Source organism: Buteo buteo, chromosome 26 (genome assembly GCF_964188355.1).
Source record: "Buteo buteo chromosome 26, bButBut1.hap1.1, whole genome shotgun sequence".
NCBI lineage: Eukaryota > Metazoa > Chordata > Aves > Accipitriformes > Accipitridae > Buteo > Buteo buteo.
In genome coordinates, this window is record NC_134196.1 from 5233451 (window position 1) to 5254195 (window position 20745).

A 20745-nucleotide genomic window follows, 5' to 3' on the forward strand; every position below is an offset into this window, starting at 1 on the left:
GAGTTGTTGGGATTTCTTCCAGCTGGAATTTAAATATCACACAATGTGCCCTTGTCTGATTTTGAAAGTACTTAGCATACTGTGGCGGCAGGGCATACGAAGGACTCCTGAGAGAAATGGAGTATGTCTGTAAGAGGCGGCTGTTGCCAATCCTATGTTTTGGTGCAGGTAGAACAAACAGTGCACTAAGCTAAATGCTTGCCACTTCTGAATTTCATTTAAGGTGCCATTATGAAACCAGCAAGGCTTTTATTTTAACGCAAATACTAGAGATGAGAGAGCAAGATGCAAGACCTGCTTGCCCAGTGCACATTAGTTAAATTAGTTGGACTTTCCTTGTGAAGCACTGAATAATCCTGTTGTTCTGTTGGTGTTCTGAGGGCAGGCTCAGCTGCTTGCAGCTTTAATGTTACAGCTCTTCTCAGACTGACGGACCAGTCTGCTAAGACTTGTTGACCATTCAGTGAATGTCTTTTTAAAGTGTACAATTGCCTCCTAGTTTATGCCAGGTGAGCAAATGTTTCTTTTTCTCACAGCATGTTCCCCCGCTGTGCTATGTGTGGTATCAGATCCTATGCACTCGAGTTTGCTTTTGTATTTCATGTTTGGTAACGATGCTCCTCCTATAAAGACTTGTGTTATGTGTATCCTGTAAGAATCTCTGTTGCTCTGTTCTCTTTGCAGTTGTGTTGTTTTTTCCTGCTTATTCTGGAGATGTACATCTGGCTTAAGCAGTCGTTCAGACCATGGTCTTTCTCTTCCTGTAGATCTTGGGGTCACTCTTAGGTCTGAATAGAGATGTGAGGGCTTTCATTCAATCCCTGATAATGCTGATCTTGGTCTTCTACTTTTCTGCTGACTCTGCAAAGATTTTCTGGTAGATCTGTGCGACAGGCCTCATTGTGCCACAGGATTTTCTTATTATTGGTTTGTTCTATCAGTCTACATGAGAATTTGGAAATAACCAATGTGAGGCACTCTTCTGATGTGAAAATACCATCACCAGCTTCTACTTTTGTTGTCATCTTGTACTGAATCAGTTCATAGGATAAAAACGTCTCTCCTATTCATCACTAAAAAGCGTCTTCTTGGATCAGAAGATCAAGATGTGCCGTCTCGTGTCATAGCTAGTGATGACAATTCTGAAGGCTAAATGTTGTTAAGCCTGTATGCTCTCGACGGCCTTCAATTTAAATAGGTAAAAAAAAGAGTAGATTGAGAGATAATTTAGAAGCAGGGGGAACTGTACTGCAGCAGTAGGACCTTACAAAACAGTTTACTGATGTGCAAACCATAAAGAATCCGGTTAATGCTCCCGGAGTGGTTGGTTCGTGCTGATGCTTGTAAACATTTCTGTCACCAAATTAAGCAGATGTCGCTGAACATGAACACTAAATCCGCATAAGGTGTCCTTCTAATTAACCTTGCTTACTTATGCTGGGAGAATACGATCTCTTGTTATTGTGCAGGTTAGCAATGAATAAAATGAAGAACATTGCTGCTTTTCTTTTTTTGTGTATCTATGTAAAGCTTATTTCTGAATTTCCATAAATCAAGTAGCACTCTACGTTTTCCAAAGTTTCCTCTGCTTGATGCCATAATTTTTAGGGAAAATAGTTTGTATTGGCAAAAGCTGCCACTTGACTGAAGAACATTAAAGCTGTTTTTAGTTTAAAGAGTGAAACATGTATAGACTGGAGATAAATAGCTCTCCTAAAAAGGAATGTATATTTACACATTCTTGGTGTAATAGCAGAGGTTATTTTTACATGTTTCAGATTTACATTCCAATGTGGCATAAAGTGAACATTGTGAAGCAGGATGTTAATTCAGTGGCTTTCAAGGGTTGGTAGAGCAAGCTGGGCTTAGACAGTAAATGCTGTATTAATGGTTAGCAGTGACAATTTCATCAACATAGGAATTGCAGGGTATAATTAACATCAGTTGCTTTGACACTATGCTCTTAATGTATGGTTTCAACCTTTCTTTCAGTAGCAGTTGGAGAATGCACTGTGACAAATTATTGCTGATGCAAAGTAGGTCAACAGTAAAATGGCTGACTTACCATAAATGAACAGATCTAAATTATGGCAACTTAATGTCCAGTGGAATTTTCTTAGTGGCTAAGTCTTCTGCGCCCTTGCATTTCTCTAGCACTAACCTTGTATACAGCTTTTCCTAACTCCTTATTTCCCAGCCATTTGATATTTTTGTCTAAACAAGAAGAACATTTCCTCCCAGCTGCTGGGAAGAAATCCACACGAGCAGTAACGCCACATGCGTGACAGCCCATCTTTGCCCTTGTAGTGTTAATTCTGTGACTGCAAAGCTGGCAAGAAGCGCCTCGCAACCAAGGAAAACAAGGAAAATGCTGCATCTTCAAGTTTTGAGGTTTTCTCCACTGAGAGTGACCCGTGACAACCTACGAGGAAGGGAAATAGGACTGTGAGGATGCTGGATGAGAAAAATCCCAGGCTGAGGGAATGTCAAGTACGTTTTTGCAGAGGGAAGTCTTTTTACCTTGTGATTCCTGTGATCAGCCGCTCAGTGTCTCATCACGGCTTGCAACAATCTTTGAAAGTTTTCTTGAGAGGTGTAGCTTTATTTGATGCTTTTACCTCTTGGATGTCAGGAAATGGCCTCTAGCTTTGCAGTTTCTCTGGGGCATTGTAAAATCCAGCGAGATTGTTTTATGTGCTGATTATATAACGGGATAAAATGATAAACAAATGGATCCGTTAGCATTGTTAAGGACGCAAGGGAGGAGAACTTCAGTGTTCTTGGAGCGGCCTTGAATATCTGCAAGGAGCAGCAATGTCTGAAATGCCCAACGACAGGCGCAGGGCTGGGGATGCTGCCCAGCTTTCACCGTTGGGTTCCTAAAGAGCTATAACATGGAGCTAAAGCTTGGGTACAGCTTCCAACTCCAAGATCAGCTTCAAGACAGATTTCTAGTACCAGTAGTATCATCTGCTGATGTTGGCTGCAATTAAGAAATTCCAACAGTGTGCCCTTGCTGTTTTGTGTTCTGTAAAATTCAATTATTATTGCTTTTTGTAACCTAGGAACATGTAATAATTGGTGGTGTCTTTGGAGTTGTCTTGGCCACAGGTTAATTAACGAGTTTCTTGTACTTTAAGAAGAATATTGAAATACAACATTCCTTCCATGCGTTGAAGTTTAAACCAAGTTTTATTTGTATATACACAGGGGCACATATGTAAATTTCTTGTATAAATATATATAGAGACACATATTTAATTATTAGAGTCTTTTTTAGTGGGTCATCCTGAAGTCCCTGCTTGCTGTGATTTAATTCACAGGTCACTGCAGGTGTTCTGGAGATTGTAAATTCACATAGATGGGGGAAAATTATCCTCCCTATTCACTTTTTATGCCTTAATACGTTGGTATTAACAAGAACATGCATTCCTATTTTTCAATTTTCTGAATGTGAATTTGCAGCTTGACTCAATTTGCTATTCAGCTGAGCAGATTTTCAAGATTTTCTGTAGAGTTTTAAAGCAAATTGTAGTTGTCTAAAGGAATGTTTGCAATGTTTTAATCAATTTAATACCAGGCTGAAAGGAAAGAAAGCTAAGATACTTTTAGAATCTTAATTGTATATTCATGCTAATACTTTGTAACGCAGGAGAGAGATTGCTCTGGTTTCTGGTAAGCAGTTGTCTGAGCGATCAGCAAAAGGTCCATTCTGATTGAGCCTAGCACCCTTCACTGGGGGGGTGCACAGGAACAGTTGCTTCTGTCTGGTACAAGTTCTATAGGGTGTAAATCAGAAATTTGTTTACAAGTCTGAAAGGCTTTACATCATAACTGCAAAATAAAATCAACCTGCCCGTGTGGTACACCTAATCCTATAAAGTTACACCAGCGATACTAACCAACCTCTGCAGTTCCACCTCTAAATTTAGCTTGCATTACAATAATCTCTTTTTTAACACCTAACTGCTTGCTTCCTTTGCCATTTACAGCTTATCATCTAACTCCCCAGCCTGCAGTCAGCATAAGGTCTTTCTGTTTGTAGACTTAAGATCGGTAGGGAAAAAATAAGGCAGTGGAAATGGCAGTATCAGTCTGAATCATGATGACATTAAAGCAAATGATAAATTTAGTTCCATGTTTGTAAAGGATCTGTTTCTGGGTGACGAAGGTACCAGACTCAAAATTTTGATGATATTTATCATACTTTATTTGTTGTCTGGATATATTTATCATGGGTGAGGCTTTTGTAATACAACTGAGAAAAACCATGTTGCAAATATGTAAGTACTTTTCAGAAGGACAGCTGAGCAAATATATCTGCTTGATTGTTTACCCAAATGTTCCTGTGACTATCTTCAAAGCTTGTTGCTTGCAGGATTGACAAGTCCTGCATCATGAACAGCAGAACACTGTCTCTGAATATTGCAAGGGATAGTTTCTGCAATTATTCAGTAGAAAAAATATGTGCACGTCATTCAAATTTGAAATCACTATTCGCAGAGTTTACCGAAGTTGAAGTTAAGTCCAAGCCAAGCTGATATGTGTGCAAAATGTCTCCTGAATTATCAAACCGATGTAACCCCGTGACTAATTCTGCAGTACAAATATGCTGATTTGCTTTTCTTGCCCCTTTTTGGTACACCCCCTTATCTACAGGAGCATCCCTTTGTGAGCAGTTTACAATCAGTAAAAGGCAGATTGGAGTTCTGATGTGATCTGCACTTTTAAAATCTAAGACCCCAGCCTTTGCACATTCCTCATTTTACCGTTATAAGTACCATGAAGCCTTTTGACTTATTCATGTGAATACGTCACATGCCCTTCAGTATTTTATGAGATCAAGTATGTGTCAAAAGCTTTCTCAGTGAAACAGAAATGTGTTTTTCATTATTTCCATAGGTACTGGAAGGCACATTAAAATCTTTATTATTGACTGAAAAGAAACTTTCCTCTTTATTACTGTAGAATAGAGATAGTGAATAGGCTGAAAAGAGAATGCTGCACACCTACTGCATCATGATCTCATTCTCAACATGATTGCCTCGCTGCTTGCCAGTTCCAATGTTCATGAGTCACACTCCAGTATGTGATTTGCTTAAAAGCAATAAATGTCAGCACTTTTATTTACAATCCGCCTTTGAAGATCTGGAAGTCATAACTTCAACACATTTTTTTTTTCTACGACTGTGAAGGCTAGGAACTAGCTTTACCTTTTTCTTTTAAATGAAAGACGACAACTTTGACTGATGCATTGCTAGCTCTGACCTAGCTGCAGCGGGTTAAGATGTGTAACTATCCAAACCCACTCCTTCCTCCACTTTGCCAGAAATTCCCCTCCTGGTAGGTGGGCCGGCAAGAAATGGCTCTTTGGACTCTTGCTCAAAATTAGCTGAAGTTGTTTGGGTTGGTTGATTTGGGTCACGGCAGACCACGACGCCCGAGCCACGGTGGGTTCTGGTGGGGAGCTGGCATCCCGTACGTGGGGAGAGACTGCTCGTGGGACCTGCCCGCCGGAGCTGGGATGGGCAAAGCAAACGTGCCCGAGCTGAAATTTTGGGAAGGGGACGTGGACGATCTGTGGGAGAGGGAAGGGAGTGGAGAGAGCAAAAGACCAGACAAATAATCCATAGGGTGAGTCAGTGGGAAAGAACTGAATGCGATTCCAGCTTAATTATGACTCACAGTCCCATTGTTTATAGTACTTGAGAGAGCGTCTGATCACATGGGCTGTAACGTACACATTTATATGCTGTCCTTGAGGACAAACGAGGGAATTTACAGGGGGAAAAAAAACCCAACAAGCTTTTAATTTTAGCTTACCTCTTCCTTGTGTATATTTGAAAGTTTCCATTTATTCTATATCTCATTGCCCCAGGCTCCTGTGCTAATAAGCCTGGCAAATTTTGCTCGTGAACTAAGCGTCCTTGCTAGAAACCTTACAAGAATTGTACAGCTGCTTTTAAGACACCTACAGGAACGCGGGGCACCGCTCTGCAGCGGTCATGTTACCAGCTTGTTAGGTAGCACGGCAGCGGTGCTTTGGGAAACTGACTTTGCACATTCACAATTCAGTGGATAATCCTATCCTTCATCTTCACGGTCCTTGAGTTTGGTATGTGTTCGACTGCCTCCACCGTTGCTATATATTGCTCATGTCCAAGATAAATGGCAGTGCTGATTTGCTGGAATTAGGTTCTCAAGTGATTATTTTCTCTGCAGTCTGCTTTCCAGATGTAGCTGTAGGATCCAGCCTGGGCTGCAGATACCATGAGGTCAGTGGCCAGGGGAGCTGCAGGGATGGAGACGGCAGTTATTCTATCGGTGTGGTGGTGGTAGGGTGTAATATGAACTGCAGAAAGGCCTTTTTGGCTAATGATTTCTAAAGAACGAACCCTTTTCAGTGGAAATTATTCGGGGAGAGGTAATTGTGGTTGGTTGGCTGTTCCCGTGGTGGGGCTGCCTTACCTTCTCAAGAATGGTCAGGTTATTAAAAATGTTTAACAGTTCAGTTACACGCTGCACGTACGTAAAGGTGCATCCACGCAAATATACAAGAACCTAAATCATTGCTGTGAAAGAAGAGATTGGAGTGGCATAAAATGTGTGAGAAGCTTCTGCAAATGCCTTGGTATGGTTAAACAATTATTGTTGCGTAATATTTATGCAAAAAAAGTGGTAGGGACAACCAACGGCAAGAAAGCACCCTCTGTCCTTCTCCCTGGGAAAATGGGGAGAATTCTTATACTTAGGCTTTCTATTGGAAGTCCTGCCCTTTGGAGAAATGGCAATGATGAGAGGAGGGAACTGAAGACACTGGAGGGTGGAAAGTCAAATGAAAATCTGGTGTTAGGGTATGTTAAATCTCATTACAAAATATTCAAGCCATGAACAAATGTCCTTTGCTGAACTAACTGTGACATAGGTGTCATCAATCTGAATTGAAATGAATTTGGTTGATTTTTAGCTGGAGTTGGAGAGACTGATCCACAGGTGGAGAAAATGCTTTCAGAGAGGCTTGTCACCTCTTGATCAGTGCCCTGCATCCAGCTGAGAATGCCTCTCCATGGCCTGTTGGCTTCCCTCTCCCAACATTAACTCTCTCCAGTCATCTCCATGCCCGAGTCTGAGACCTCTTCCCTACGCTCTCCTGGTGGTCGATGAAGAGAAACAGACCCTTCATGGGAAAATCCTCAAACTGATGTCTGTGTCCTAGGCTAGAAGGGATGCACTCTGGCATACGCACTGGGTTCTCTTCTTCACAGAAAGAGAGTGAGAGCGTGCTCAGATATCGCCGACTCCATCCAGTTAGGTGAGTCTCACCCTCTCCTTCTGAACGGTCCTACATGTGATTATTTAATGTGCTTTAACTCACAATATATTGATTAGATAGATACCTGTTACTATTTTATTAACGCCTAATGCCCCAAATGAAGAATAGCTTACTCTGCTCACACGTTCATTTTGAAATCCACTGGAATTGCAGTACCTTAGAGGAAATCATTAGCAATATGCTTCCTGAATTTCGGGAACATGTGCTTGAGTAGTTGGAACGGTGGAAATTTATTTCTGAGAAGTGGCAGGGTTTGGCTCGTCCTGGGGCAGCTTCCCGTGCTCTGTGTTTGTGGGCATACACACTGTTCCCCAGGGAATTTTGTTATTTGTATTATTTTCTTGATGTAAAGAAGAAATAAGTATTTATTTCAGTCCTCATCTCATGCTTTTCTCAGTTTTCAAAAGCCAGCTCCCAAACACAAAGAGGACAAATTCTGCTGTTTAGTGTCGAAGTAAAATGACTCATCTGAAATCATGGGATTCACTTTGGATTGACGTCAATGTACTTGCTAATAAAGTTAAGTTCGCTAAGCATAAAACTGGACATTTTAAGTGCAGCTTCCTTGAGAAAAGAGTGCTCTAACAAGACCTAAACACACGTGTTTTTTGTATTAGCTACACTGAATTTACAGGTAAAATGCACTGAAGAGGGCAGCAGCCCTGGGTTTTGTGGGGAACCCAGCTGGACTCCGGCTCTTGGGCTGTGGCTGTCGGGGTTGTAGCTCTGCCAGAGGAATGATACCCCCAGCTCAGTTGTGCCATGGTTTAGACAGGAGTATCAGGCTGACAACAAACAGTTTGAGGGATCTCAGGGCAGGACAAGGTCTCTCTGCTTCTTTCAGGTGGCGTTGCAGAGGAATAGAAAAGCGTTTTTTCTGATGGTGGCTACCAAAGTGCAAGGGACGTACTCCCGCTGCATCCCGGGAAGCGCCTGGTGAAGGGAGTCTCTGCCGGTTTAACATGATTGTTTTTCCCAGTCAAACACCACCAGGCGATAGATGCTGCCTGTAGTACTCTGCAGCCTTGCAAAGACTGCTTGTGCCATCTGAGTGTTTTTCCCAGTACCATAACATGACATTACTTTTAGGTAGTAGCTAGAGAACACATACCTGTTTACTTTTTGTAACCCGCTGGTGAAGTTATCAACAGTGAACCATAAAGAGCCAGAATAAGCTTACAACTGTTTTTTCTTACACAGTTCCAGATTATTGCTATCTTTGTCTTCTCAGACATCCATTTTTGTGCAAGAGGGGCACGCTGCTGCCAAGCTTCGGGGCTCTAAAATCCAGAAGGGCAGCTGGGGACCCAGGGCAATTCTAAACATCACTGTTATAAAATAGTGAAATAAATTCTGGAAGCGGCAGGGGCTGCCCACATGTTCTCTTACTAAACTCTGCTAAAGTGCTTGTTTTCTTTTTGCTCCATGAAACCAGGAGGATGGTCCTATTGACTCAGCATCTTGTGAAACAGGACTGTCTCATGGCACAGAAAATGCTTAGTCATGGGAGGGAAGGGCAGCCAGGTCACTAAAGGAGCAGAGCGCAAGAGATAGACTCTTAGAGGTGTCCCTGGTTTAGGTAGCGAACTGAACAACACCTTATCTTTCGTTTAATTTGTTGTAAATAAGGCTGCCTCCTACTCCTGTTTCTGTCCAGCTAAAAGTTCTAAGATCAGTGATGGGGAAAAGGACCAGGCAGTGGGCTCATCTTCGCAGCAGCACACAAGCCCATCGACTTTCATTGTTTCTCATAAGTTTTTCGTTTGTTTTTCCTTTTAAATGGTAGGAGGGTTCTGTTTGTTTTTATCTTGCGCTGTGCATTTTATTGCACAATTATAATCAAACATCCCCTTTCAGCTGAATGTTTGGATATTCTGTGACTGCACAAACCCCCACAGTATCGTACTTTTTGCATGATGATCCTTTAATATGGTCATGGTGTGAATTTATCCCACTTGTAAATTAATACACTTAGAAATAAATAATTGTGGGTTATTTTGTTTTGCTTTGTTTTGTTTTTCAAAGTAAGTTGCTATTTATTCTTGGCTTGCTGTCTATACTTGTGCATGCTAATGGTTCGTTTTAGTTAAATCCACTAAAAACTTTCTCAGTTGACTAATGTCATTCAGATTACATAGAATAGATTATTGTTACCTTGGATTAGAGGGAAAGATGCTGTTGATTGCTGCAAATGAATTTCCTCTGTGTGTCTGGCAGTATAGGAGTGAGTTGTGGTTTAATTTTTTTAGATTGAGTCTGCTCCTGCTCCCAACAAAGAACATTCCCAGGCTCTACTTGATTTTAGAGAGAAGAGGATTTGTCCCTTGGTGCTCCAACATACAGAGCTTTCATTTGTTTGGATATTTTTTCCAGTCATAATAGCTTTGTTAAGAACTGTGTAATGTATCATGGAACACAATAAATGGAGTAGAACTGGCTGTTCTCACAGAGAACGTCAATGGAGACTCATCACTGAATGGAAATGTTTCCAGTCAAGTTCTGCAGGGACGAGCACTGTAAAAGTGCTATTAAAGATTTTCATTAGTGTTTTGAAAAGCAATATAAAATCTCTGCTCTTAAAATGCCTATATGCCACAGTTTGGAGGAGCATAAAACAAGGACAATAAAGTGCTGATACTGAGTGATCTCTAGTGCTTGATAAGCAGTCCATTTATGTTATATTTGACCTTATTGAAACATATGCAAAGAAGTCATTCATTCAATTAGGAGTAAGAAATACAGGTCCTCTGTCCAGTGGCTGGAATGAATTTGCAGCTCGGCAGATGAGGAAGAGTAGCAGCTAACAGCGCAATGTTAGGGCGGAAAATGAGACCCTTACGTGTTTAACATTCGGGGGAAGGAGAGGTGTGATTTTACTTTGCGACATGGCGTGACGGATGCTAGGAAGCTGCAGGACTGGACTGCAAGAAAGGACAGGACTGAGAAACCGCTTAACAGCCCGAAAGAACCTTCCCAGCATCAAATACTGGGTGACCAAGAATCCCACAGCCTTATGGAGAGGGACATAATGAGAAGTTTGGGAAATGCCTGAATCCAGGCATTTTTTGGAAGTAGATTATGCAATTTTCACAAAGACGGTTTGATCCTTCGAGCAGCCCACCAAAGGAACCAAGGGCCTCATTTCCTGATGGCTGCAAATCAAGAACATGTGACTTTCTGGAAGATATATTTAAGTTAAACATAAGTTAGTAAGTTTGTAATTAGAAAAACTGGATGAAATGTGGAGGTCTGTGATATATGAGAGGTTGAAACAATAGAACAGTAAAGAAAATATTAGATCATTAGCCCCCCCCTTTTTTTTTTGTCCTTAAACTCTGAGTTTACAAGTGCTTAAGCTTCTGTATTTTGGGCATTTTCTCACTTTTCCCTGCATTCCCTGAGCAGTAACTGGCCATGCCATGCTGTCTTGGTAGTCATTCTTTGTATATAGGTCTAAGGTTCATTAAAGGTGTGCAGTTCTTTTTGTACCCTCTTCCCAAGCTGTGCCTTATTGCAGCTGTCCTGACCAAAAAAAAAAAAAAAAAAAAAAAAAGTCTTAAATATTTTATAAGAGTATTTAGGGATCAGCCTTTTCTTAGAGAGGAAGAACCCTCCTTCCATTAACATCAATGATGCATACACATTTAGAGACACTTCCTTTGTTTTCAAGGATCACTAAGTTGTTTTCAGCTCTGATTCTTTAAAAAAGTTGCATAATTAAACAATCTATCTATACCTATAAACTATGCCTTTCAAAATACTTGGTGTTACTCCACCTTTCTGAGTGTAGTCAACCCCTCTATTACTATGGCAGTGAAGGAATATGAGAAAACTGCTCTGAGCAGACATAAAATAGCATACAGGTAGTACTATGAAAATAAACTCTTTTGTACGTTCACCCGAACTGGTAGAGGAACCCTGGAGAGAAGGGGAGAGCTGCTCAAGGAATCTGAAAGGCAAAGGTGCTTTTCCTGCTTATTTGATAGTGTTGAAATTGTTACCTTTCAAAAATAACATTTTCATTGCTTTGATGCCTGTTTTTTGCTTAGGTTGCGTTATCATTTTGAGCTCACAGTTTAGCGAGTAGATGATAAGGTAAATACAAAAGGGAAACAAAAACATGCCCAGAGTTTATATAGGAAAAGTGACTGAACGTCTACAAGGGACAGTTGTTTCAATGCACATTTAAATACGTATTAGAGTCCCAAATGCATCTCACAAGTGCAGAGCATACTTTGTCACTTCACAGTGCCAAATTAGTTACCTGCATCAGGTTCCTCGTGGCTTTTGACCCTCCCTGCGTTGAGTACAGTATTTCAGAATGGACCGCAGTATTGAAAGACAGGAGCACGACTGATCTTGGTTTTTATTTTCATGAGTACATTAGTGACTAGAAATGAAAACCAAGATTGGGCTCTAGCTTGTAGAAGAGGGTCCCCCAAGTAAGGAATATATAAGCTCAATAGGTGTGATTGAAAGGCAGTAGCATTTTGAATATGTTGACCAAAACTTATAGTAGTGTGGTCTGCTGTAGGGGCAGCAGAGGAACACAGGTTATCCAGCTGTCTTAATTGCGGTGTATTTCTTATTTCAGCAGTTACAGAACTCATATTTGATTTCTTTTTGCTTAAATATAAATTCAGACAAGAAGCCTAAATGAACAAGAAGCTGGTCTTCTACCCGGACCGGCCACTTTTTCACACTTTGTCAATCACTATTGAACAAATCCAAATTCTTGTAACCTGGGCATTTTTGTGAGCCGGTCAGATCCATGGAAGTGATTCCTGTGTTCAGTCCTGCAGACGCTGCATTAATAAGCAGATGATGGTTCTCCCTGCATTTTATTGTCGTGATTGGGAGCAGTTAATTTTGGAAGCTTACAGCTGCGGTTGGGTTTAATGTCAACATTTTGTTTCGGCTTTTTGGTGGCTCCGAAATCACCTTTTGCCAGGAATACTACTTTTTGTTATTTTCCTTAAATAAAAGATCCATAGAGATTCCCATCAGCTTTTGTGAAAAAGGCTATATGCTATAGTTCCTGCAACTCCGTGAGGGGAAGGGGGCTGAAGTAAAGGCCCTGGACATCTTTTTCTGCCCATGCTCCTTGATACAAAATAGTCATCTTTGCCCATTTTGGTGCACGTCTTTGTCCTGCAGCTGTGGTGGTGGAAGTAGCCATTTAAAAATGGGCTTAAACTGCAATACTGAAAGAATTTGGCGTGCTTGACTAGAAGGACTTCAGGGACCTGAAAGCTCGTGCGTTGCCATCTTGGTGGTGAGAGAAGCCGCTTTGTCCTCTTAGAAGCCACGATCCCGTGCCTTTTTGTGGCTCTTCCCGCAGAAATGTGCCTTGGGAGCAGCCCTGGGGAGCAACGCCACAAATGTTACACCAGATTTGCGTCATCGGACAGCCCAGGCTTGTTAGAAAGCTGCTTCTGTGGACAGCTTTATAGTTTCACACCGCTTTTGGGTAGCGGTGAGGAACCGCCGAGAGAGATGTGAACGCCAGAGAGAGCGACCAGCTTTGTACGTTCTTCTCCTGCATTAGGTTCACGGTAAACATGAGTTTGCTGGTTTCTCAGGGTTACACAAGTGTTATGTCATAATAAATAACCTGAAGAATCGATGTTACATAAATTATATATTTAGGGGTCAAACCACACAGTGGAAAAAAGCATTCAAATTGCCCAAAAGCAAAATCCGTGAAAATTCTTACTGCTTGTAAAAAGCTTTAGCAGCTTTCTGAATGAAAACATCCTAAAATCAGAAACCTATGTGGTTTGACTAGAAAATGTGGAAAGCAAAGGTTTCTATGTTTCTGATTTTTTTCCTCATTTCAGCCTGTCAAATTCATTCACTCAATTTAATCCAAATTTGCAAAGCTTTTGGTATCTCTGAAAGAGGTTTTTAAGTAAGTGGTTTATTTTTTTCTTTTGCAAACAAAAGGGAAAAAAAATCTCAACAACAAAAGCTCAGTTGTAATTTCACCTGTGTTCTCATGATTTTCTCTAAATCCCTAAAGAAAATGAAAAACTACTTCTTCATGTACTTCGTAGCTCTTATAACCTGAAGATCTATTCAGTTAAGCTTGTGATAGTTTCATTCCTGGCTTTCAGAGAGACTGTATTTTCACTCGACAGAGCTTAGTGTTAAAAGCTAATGGGAAATTTCACTTATTAGTAAGTGATTTGTTTCTGTCAGTACTAAAAGAGCAATCTTAAGGTTAATATACCTGCACGCCTTGTACGACGGTAAATAAAGGAGCGGCCTGTTATCTTGTATCTGGGTATGTTGTCACCAATGTTAAGCCAAGGTCAAAACCTTAGTTTCAAGCTTTAACACGCTTCCATTTGCCTTGTTCAAACACTACCTATAGGCTTATATGCTGCAAATGGTGGTATGAGGCTCATCCAAGGGTCAGTCTGGATAAGTGAGTCAAAATGGCACAGGAGGAAAGACCAGAAATCTGGAGTCCCGGCGAAGTTTTCCTCCTTTGCTTCTTGTCTGTTGCTGATATCGGGTGGCCAGGGGAACCGCTAGTCAACTGTTCCCAACTGGGAATAGGAAAAAGGAAAATAACATGATGGGCAGGGCAGGCTCTGGGGACTGCCAGGCTTTCTGGGTGGCTCTGGTGGGAGTTTGAACCCATGGCAAACACAACCACACCGACCGATGGAGCCGTGACTCGCTGCAGGCTGCGGCGGGTATCTGAAAGGTAATATTGCTGATTCTTCTGTAATAGTTCAAATTCCTGAGGGTACAGTTAATCTTCACATATGTTAAACTTTTCGTTTAATTTTAGAAATGCTAGTGCACACAGATAGCCAGCCTGAAAAAATATGTTGACAATGAAGCACTCTACATGTAGTGGTAAGTAGAGATAATCTCTTAACAAGGCTCAGGTTTTGAAGCAATATGTAAAAAATACGAGAAGCAAAAAAATGCATTGTGTAGGAATAGTGGTGTTCCCTTAGAAGAGGGTGTATCTGTGTGTGCAGCAGCCAGATAGCTCTCCAGCAAAACACTCTGCAAAGGGCAGTGCTGGTATCTAACTGCCAGATCAGCAGCTCTGCTTCCTCCTAAGGGTGCATCATCCTGTATCCCAACAAGGGCATATGGCTTTTTTGTGTGTTTTGTTGGTTATTTGGTTTGTTTTTTTTTTTTTTTTGGCGGGGGGGGGGGGAGGATTTTGTTGACCTCTTATTCCCATGCAATGAATAAGTCAAGATCATCTGGCATTAACACTTGGAAGAATATTTGAAAAATATCACCTCAAAAATTCAGTCCTCCTGACACTGAAGCTGTGTGCCACACGCAAACCAGATATAAATACACCAGAACAGTTAATAGCTTTTTGATGAGGCATTCAATGGGAGGCAGAAGGCTTAAGCTGAAGCCCTTCTTCCCTTGACCTCATGCCACCAGTCTGTCTTCTAGAGCTGTGTGGAAAACTGCCTGAGTCTGAAATATTAATTGGGAAATACTCACACTGTACATGGAGATTCAAACTATGAAGCTATTTTAGGGACCTCTCTCATTCATTTTGAATCAAAATTTTATTCTGGACCTGAGAAACCATTTCCTTCTGAACCTTTTATCAAAAGTAAGCCATTCCCATGAAAGTTTCCATTTCTATAAATGAACATTTTTTTCCAGTGTGGAATGAACTTCCGTTTCACACTGCTTTGTAGAATTATGCAGCTCTTTCTTTGCCATAGAGAGGTCTTTGTCAGCTGGGGTCCCAGTCTGGTGTTGAGGGAGATGACACATTCTTGTAGGTAGGATACTTGGACTCAGAAAGTTTTGCTCTACAAAGCATTTGGTTCATTCTCATGTTGCTGAGTGACAGGGGCAAGTTTACTTCCCTTGTCCTGATATGCTGATTTCTGTTTGAAAATGAGAATACTGATACTGATCTCATTCACACCGTGCTTCAGAATCTACAGATGGAAATGCTACACGTGTATTTTATCTATATGACTTACGCATATTTTAAGGCAACATTTTGTATCAACAAGATTCAAAGATTGGGCTTTTCTAAACATTTAATTTTATTGGCACTCCTGAATAATGGAACCATGTAGAAGAGGTACATTATGTCGTCTTCTTGCTGGGAACAAGAACTTGATCCATAGGACTGCATCCCCTACAGGTCCTTTGCTTTTTTTGCTTGGAAAAATGGCACAGTTTATCCCCAAACCAGTCTGGTGTTACGCAGTAGGCATCTGATTTGAGACAGCCCTGTTAACTATGACCTGTCCTCTGGATTCATAGAAGAGTTGGGTGTCCGGTCCGTGAATCTGGTCAGATTACTCTGATTTCATTCATAGTTTTGTGGTCATCTTTGTCTGCTGTCGTGAAGTGCAGCTTTGGCTGCTGTGAAGGCCAGGGGGGTTGGGCAGGGAGTGTCCTGTCAGTTTACATCAACTGATGATTTTGCCTAATGATTTTTGCCTAATGGTTTCCCTCTCCCTACTCTTGTCTCTTGGGGTGACACCTGATGGGTGGTGTTGACTCCAGAGCTGTACCCCTGTGTTAGTGCATAAGGCTTTATGCAGGAATTGGGCACTGAAGTACGCTATCACTGAACACTCTTCTTTCAATATATAGTGATGTTTTCCCTATTTATGTCTCTTCCTGAAATTGGGAGCGTGTCCATCCATCTGACAAAAAACCAAAATTTGGCTCTTTTGTATCCTGACAAAAAGCTTTTTGATCAAACTATGTTAAAGTAATGTAATTTAGTTTATTGTAAACATGTAAAAATCACTGTTTTGTTTTGGTTTGGTTTGGTTTTTTTCATGTTGGCATCATCTAAATCAATGTTTTGTCTCTTGTTACCATTTTTGTTTATGCGTATATTCTCTCCAAACACAGGTACTGTAGTTTTTAAGGAATCGATTAATCTTTCTCTCTTACAAAAAAATCATGTTAATATGATATCCTGCAGCTCTCTGTTGTTTACATAGTATTAGCACAGGGAAATACTACTTTCAGTTTGATACATAAAGCCCTCCTTGTCTCTTGTGCCTTTTGTCTGTAGGCTATTATGCATGTGACTAAAACCATGCATGACTTGAGCAAATGTTTGAATAGGGTTCTTGTGCAGTAGGACTGTATAAGCCATTAGCCATACTCTCTTTAACTTGGTGATGAAAACATTGTGGTACATTTGGTGGCACAAAGTAGAGTAAAATTGCTTTTGTGGCAGCAGAATAAATAGCATCCTAATTTGGTTTTGTTATTGTGCACGTGTGTGCGCTGCATACTTTTGGCAAAATTATCGAGGACTAAGCATGAAAAGTGTTAAGATTATTTGAGTTCTGGGCTGAAAGCTGGGCTGATAAGAGAAAAAAAAATATTGAAATTTGAAATCAATATTATTCTGTCATTTTTGTGATCAGAGACCTGAAGTCTGTTAATTGACATGTGAGGCTGTTGCTAACCATCTTTTCTGTGTATAAAGCCTTTTGTAAGAGTGTTGTTTTTCTTTCCTCTCTCTGTGTGATGAATACTGCGATAGGGACTTGAATTTTTGCTGTGGGAATGTGAAAAACATGGGAAGCTGCTCTCTGCCAAGTTATTTCCTTAAGGATCCACTTTACATACTGCCAAATCAATGACCTGTCAGGTGTAGTTATGTGCCATAGCAATGATATGAGGTCAGTCAGATGAAACCAAGGTATGTATTCCCAGCAGATCCCAGCTATCTATTTAACATTGTCAAACGAAATTTTCTTTGGTACAGAGCATCCTCTTTCAGTTTCATTTGTTTCCAGATTTGATTAACTCTGAATTTGCATCTATTTTGTGAAATTCAAACAATGGAAAAAATTATTTATTTCATTTATTTTGCTTTGTCTCAAAATACTATACTATATGTTTGCTCTTTTGTCTTTTAACACAAACCCATGCTTGTTATATCTATTTGCAACTCTTCCTGGTCTAGAGAAAGTGTCTATTTCATGTAATAAAATAAACAAATATGTTCTCTGCTGTAATGGCGAGGTGGTATTTAATTAATCTATGCTACAGTAACATAAATTTAGTGTCTCCTAGGCACGTAAGTATTTCCTTAGAAAATGCCATCTTATAGCACATTTGTTTTGTCTTGCAAGTCCATATTTGTGAAGCAAAAGATATACAAATTGGGTCAGTATTTTTACATGGAGTCACTTCTCATTGTGTCCTGGAAAACTTGCACTTTACCAATGTTTCAAACCTTTTGATACCAGAGAAGAAACTATTTTCTTAAAATGGATTCAGGATCTTCCTTTTTTTCCTAATTAAAATAAAATTTTAAAAAAGTTCCGCTCGCCTAATGACTGAGAACTGCTAAGCATTAAAAACAAACACACATTTGGTATACCATGTACTGCATACAGTATATCAGTGCAACAGCGTTTTTTTAGCTATTGCATGTATCTTATTGAAAGCAGAAGACATAAATGATAATGCAGAAACTAAACATCTGGATTTAAAAGATGCATTTCTTAAGTAAAGTTACAAAAAATGAAAGAGGAAAGTGGGGCTTTTTTTTAGAGAAAAAAGAGACAATGAAGTAACAGGAAGCTAAAACCAGAACTTGAAAAAATAATATGTATTAAAAATATCTGATTCAGAAATGCAGACATCCTGACTAAAAGCTGCTGCAAGATTTTGTATGAAAAATCTGGTTTGTTTTCAAGATGTTGTAATTCATCCTTAATTTGTTGTCTTGCTAAAGATAGTCTAAGCACTATCATTTGAGCATAAGTTAGTGTTAAGTCTGCATTGTGATTTCTGTTTTTCAGATATTTTGAAGTCATCCGTTGATTTTCTGAGCTGCAAGACCAGTGCTGAATCATTTCAACAACTGTACTTCATGTTTCAAAAACATGTGAAAAAATTACAGTTCTTCAAAGAGAAGCAGCAGAGATCTGGTTCCGCAACGGAGCGCTGGAAAAAGAACACAAAGGTGGGATGTAAGATGATACCCTCATCCTTTCACGGGGGATAATTTGTAGCTAACTTATGATGATGTTGATACACAATTTGAGGAAACGAGCATCCCACCCATTTTTCTTCGTGCGCTCCATGGAATTCACATCCTTCCATTTTTGTTTTTCGTTTCCTTGAATTGTGCCTCATAACTTATTGTCACTGCTCGTTAGCTCTTGATGTGTTAGGAAGGTTGTCCAGACAGTGACACTGCGTGGAAATAGCTGAGTAGTTCAGAGGAGCGATTCATAATTCATGGTGACCTTTAATGAAATGCAAAGCTAAAGCAAGCCGCTTTTAGTTTACCACATCTGAAACAAAGTGGGAACTATTATTATCTCTAGTCTTTGCTGTCATGATATTTAAAGATATTCTAGTGCAGAGGAAGCATATCTTCACATGGGAGCCTACTTTTTTCATTGTTTTGGTGAACGGCATGCGTCACTTGAACTCTCTTTTCCCTCTGACCATCAGATTTAGGACCTGGTTGACCAGCTTTCAGCCAGGGATGCTACACGGTTTGACGGGCAATCCTGAGAGCCGCAGCATCTTTCCACCTCGCCCCATTCTCCGGGAGGGGAAGAGATACTCCGAATGCAGCACTGTTTGCATTTTCTCTTTCCAATTCCCCCCTGTTTTCCCGAGAGCCGCAAAGAAATCCCAGCTCCAATCTCCTTTCTCCTTCCTACCACGCCAGAGCCGTACCACGGTAGCAATTTGGGTTGTTCCAAACCAGCTGGCAAAGAGAAGCGTCCATCTGACCGCCACGCGGGATGGCGAGGGGGGAGCTGGAGAGGACCGCGCTCTCTCCGGGGTAGCCGCGTTCGGGCAAGCCGCAATCTGGCCCTCGGTGTGTGCCTGCCCGCAGCCAGGGTCCGGCAGCGTCGCTGTCAGGAGAGACCCCCCGGGAGGGCAGAAAGCGCTGGGGGCCCCGTCCTCAGCTGCTGCTCCGCTCCAGCGGGACGACGAAAGCCGGTCCTGCTTTCCTCAGGTGAGGAGCCAAGCCTGAAGGCTAACTCAGTGATTTTTCCCCTAATCCGGTTTATCAGAGGGTGAAATTAGCCTCTCCCCCCCGCCCCAGACAAAGGTACTGGCAAGACCGAGCGCTCGCCCTTCCAGAAAACGAGCCCCTCGTGGAGCCTTTCCCTCCGCTCCCCGGCTGCTCGGTGCCCTCCACCCCGTGGCTTCGTGCTTCTCGGCTGAGTTTTCCTCCTCCTGGTCGTGCTGGCTGCCCACCTCCCCGCAGAAGACACCGCAAACTGCGTCCCCGAGGGGGATTTTGGTCCAGGTGCCCTAGCCCGAAACGACAGCTTGTGGGGCCACGGGGGTAAAACACCGCCCGTCCAGCCTATCGAGGGACCCCGTTTTACACGGTTGGTCCTGAGTGGGGAAGAGATGCTGATCGAAATGACAAAAGAGGTGCTACCCTATTGCCTTACGCGGATGGGAAATCGGCCACGTTGCTTTTGAGCAATTTCCCTCGTTCCCGCGCATAAAAATATCTATCCCGTGAGCCTCGGATCTCCTATGGGCAGCTCATTTGGGACATTTCACAAATCTGTCTGGTGGAGACTTACTGGATACATCTGGTTTGCTCCTGTTTCTAAAACTGAGCAAAGGACTTCTTTATTTGCGACTGTTCCCTCCATTTGCATGGCACGGGGTTGGTTACCCAAGAAGGGATGCCTGCCGTGCTCTAAAATGGGGAAGATTATCTGTGGGCAGCTTGAAAACGACGCTGTGTCCCAGCACCTGTTCAATCCTATTACAAAGAAAACCAGGACGGCAGGAGCAGAGACAGAGCAGAGCGCATAAGGTGCAGTTTTATTCTAAGTGAAATTTAAAACCTACTACTAGAAATAAACGCTTTCTTCGCAGTGCGGTAGTAAGGAAGGGAGAACACATTTTCCAAGCAAATTGCAAAATTCAGGAAATTCTTGGCTCACTATTTATTCCAAGTGATATAAAGGAGAAGGAAGAGACTCTATCCAGCATAAATCATATTTTTAAGAATTTCCCAATATTGCTTCCTGTCTTTGTGCTTGGGCAGCAGATTGTATACAGAAATAAAATAAATTTGCTTTATCTTTTCAGAAGAAAGTGTCTGCTATATCATTTGCTGGCTCTCGTTCGTTTGTTCATTCAAAAACAGCAGGAAAAAGGCTTTTGTATTAAGAACAGTCAAGGTCAGGGATTTTTGTTTTTGATGTTGGCTGAGAGTAGCTTGGCTTCTCTGACTACTATTTCCAAGTCAATCTCGGATAGCAATCTAATTGCTAGCTTACAGGGAGATATTTCACAGCTACAGGTTAGCTGCTCTGAGCACAGAGCAGAAAGAGATTTCAGGACAAAAATAAAAGTCTCGTACTGTCTCAGCCCCTATTCATGCCAATCTCAAATTAAGTTAATCAAGCCTACTAAAGGGCTGCCAA

The 20745-nt window shown here is 41.3% G+C and overlaps 1 long non-coding RNA gene across 1 annotated transcript in view; it reads left to right on the forward strand.

Annotated features, from left to right (window-relative positions):
- Positions 1-6052: 6052 nt before the first annotated feature.
- Positions 6053-20745, forward strand: part of LOC142045018 (uncharacterized) — a 48882-nt gene continuing 34189 nt past the window's right edge. The window contains exons 1-2 of the long non-coding RNA XR_012654497.1: positions 6053-7312; positions 18127-18290. This is a non-coding gene — a long non-coding RNA (uncharacterized LOC142045018). The remainder of the gene's footprint in view (positions 7313-18126; positions 18291-20745) is intronic.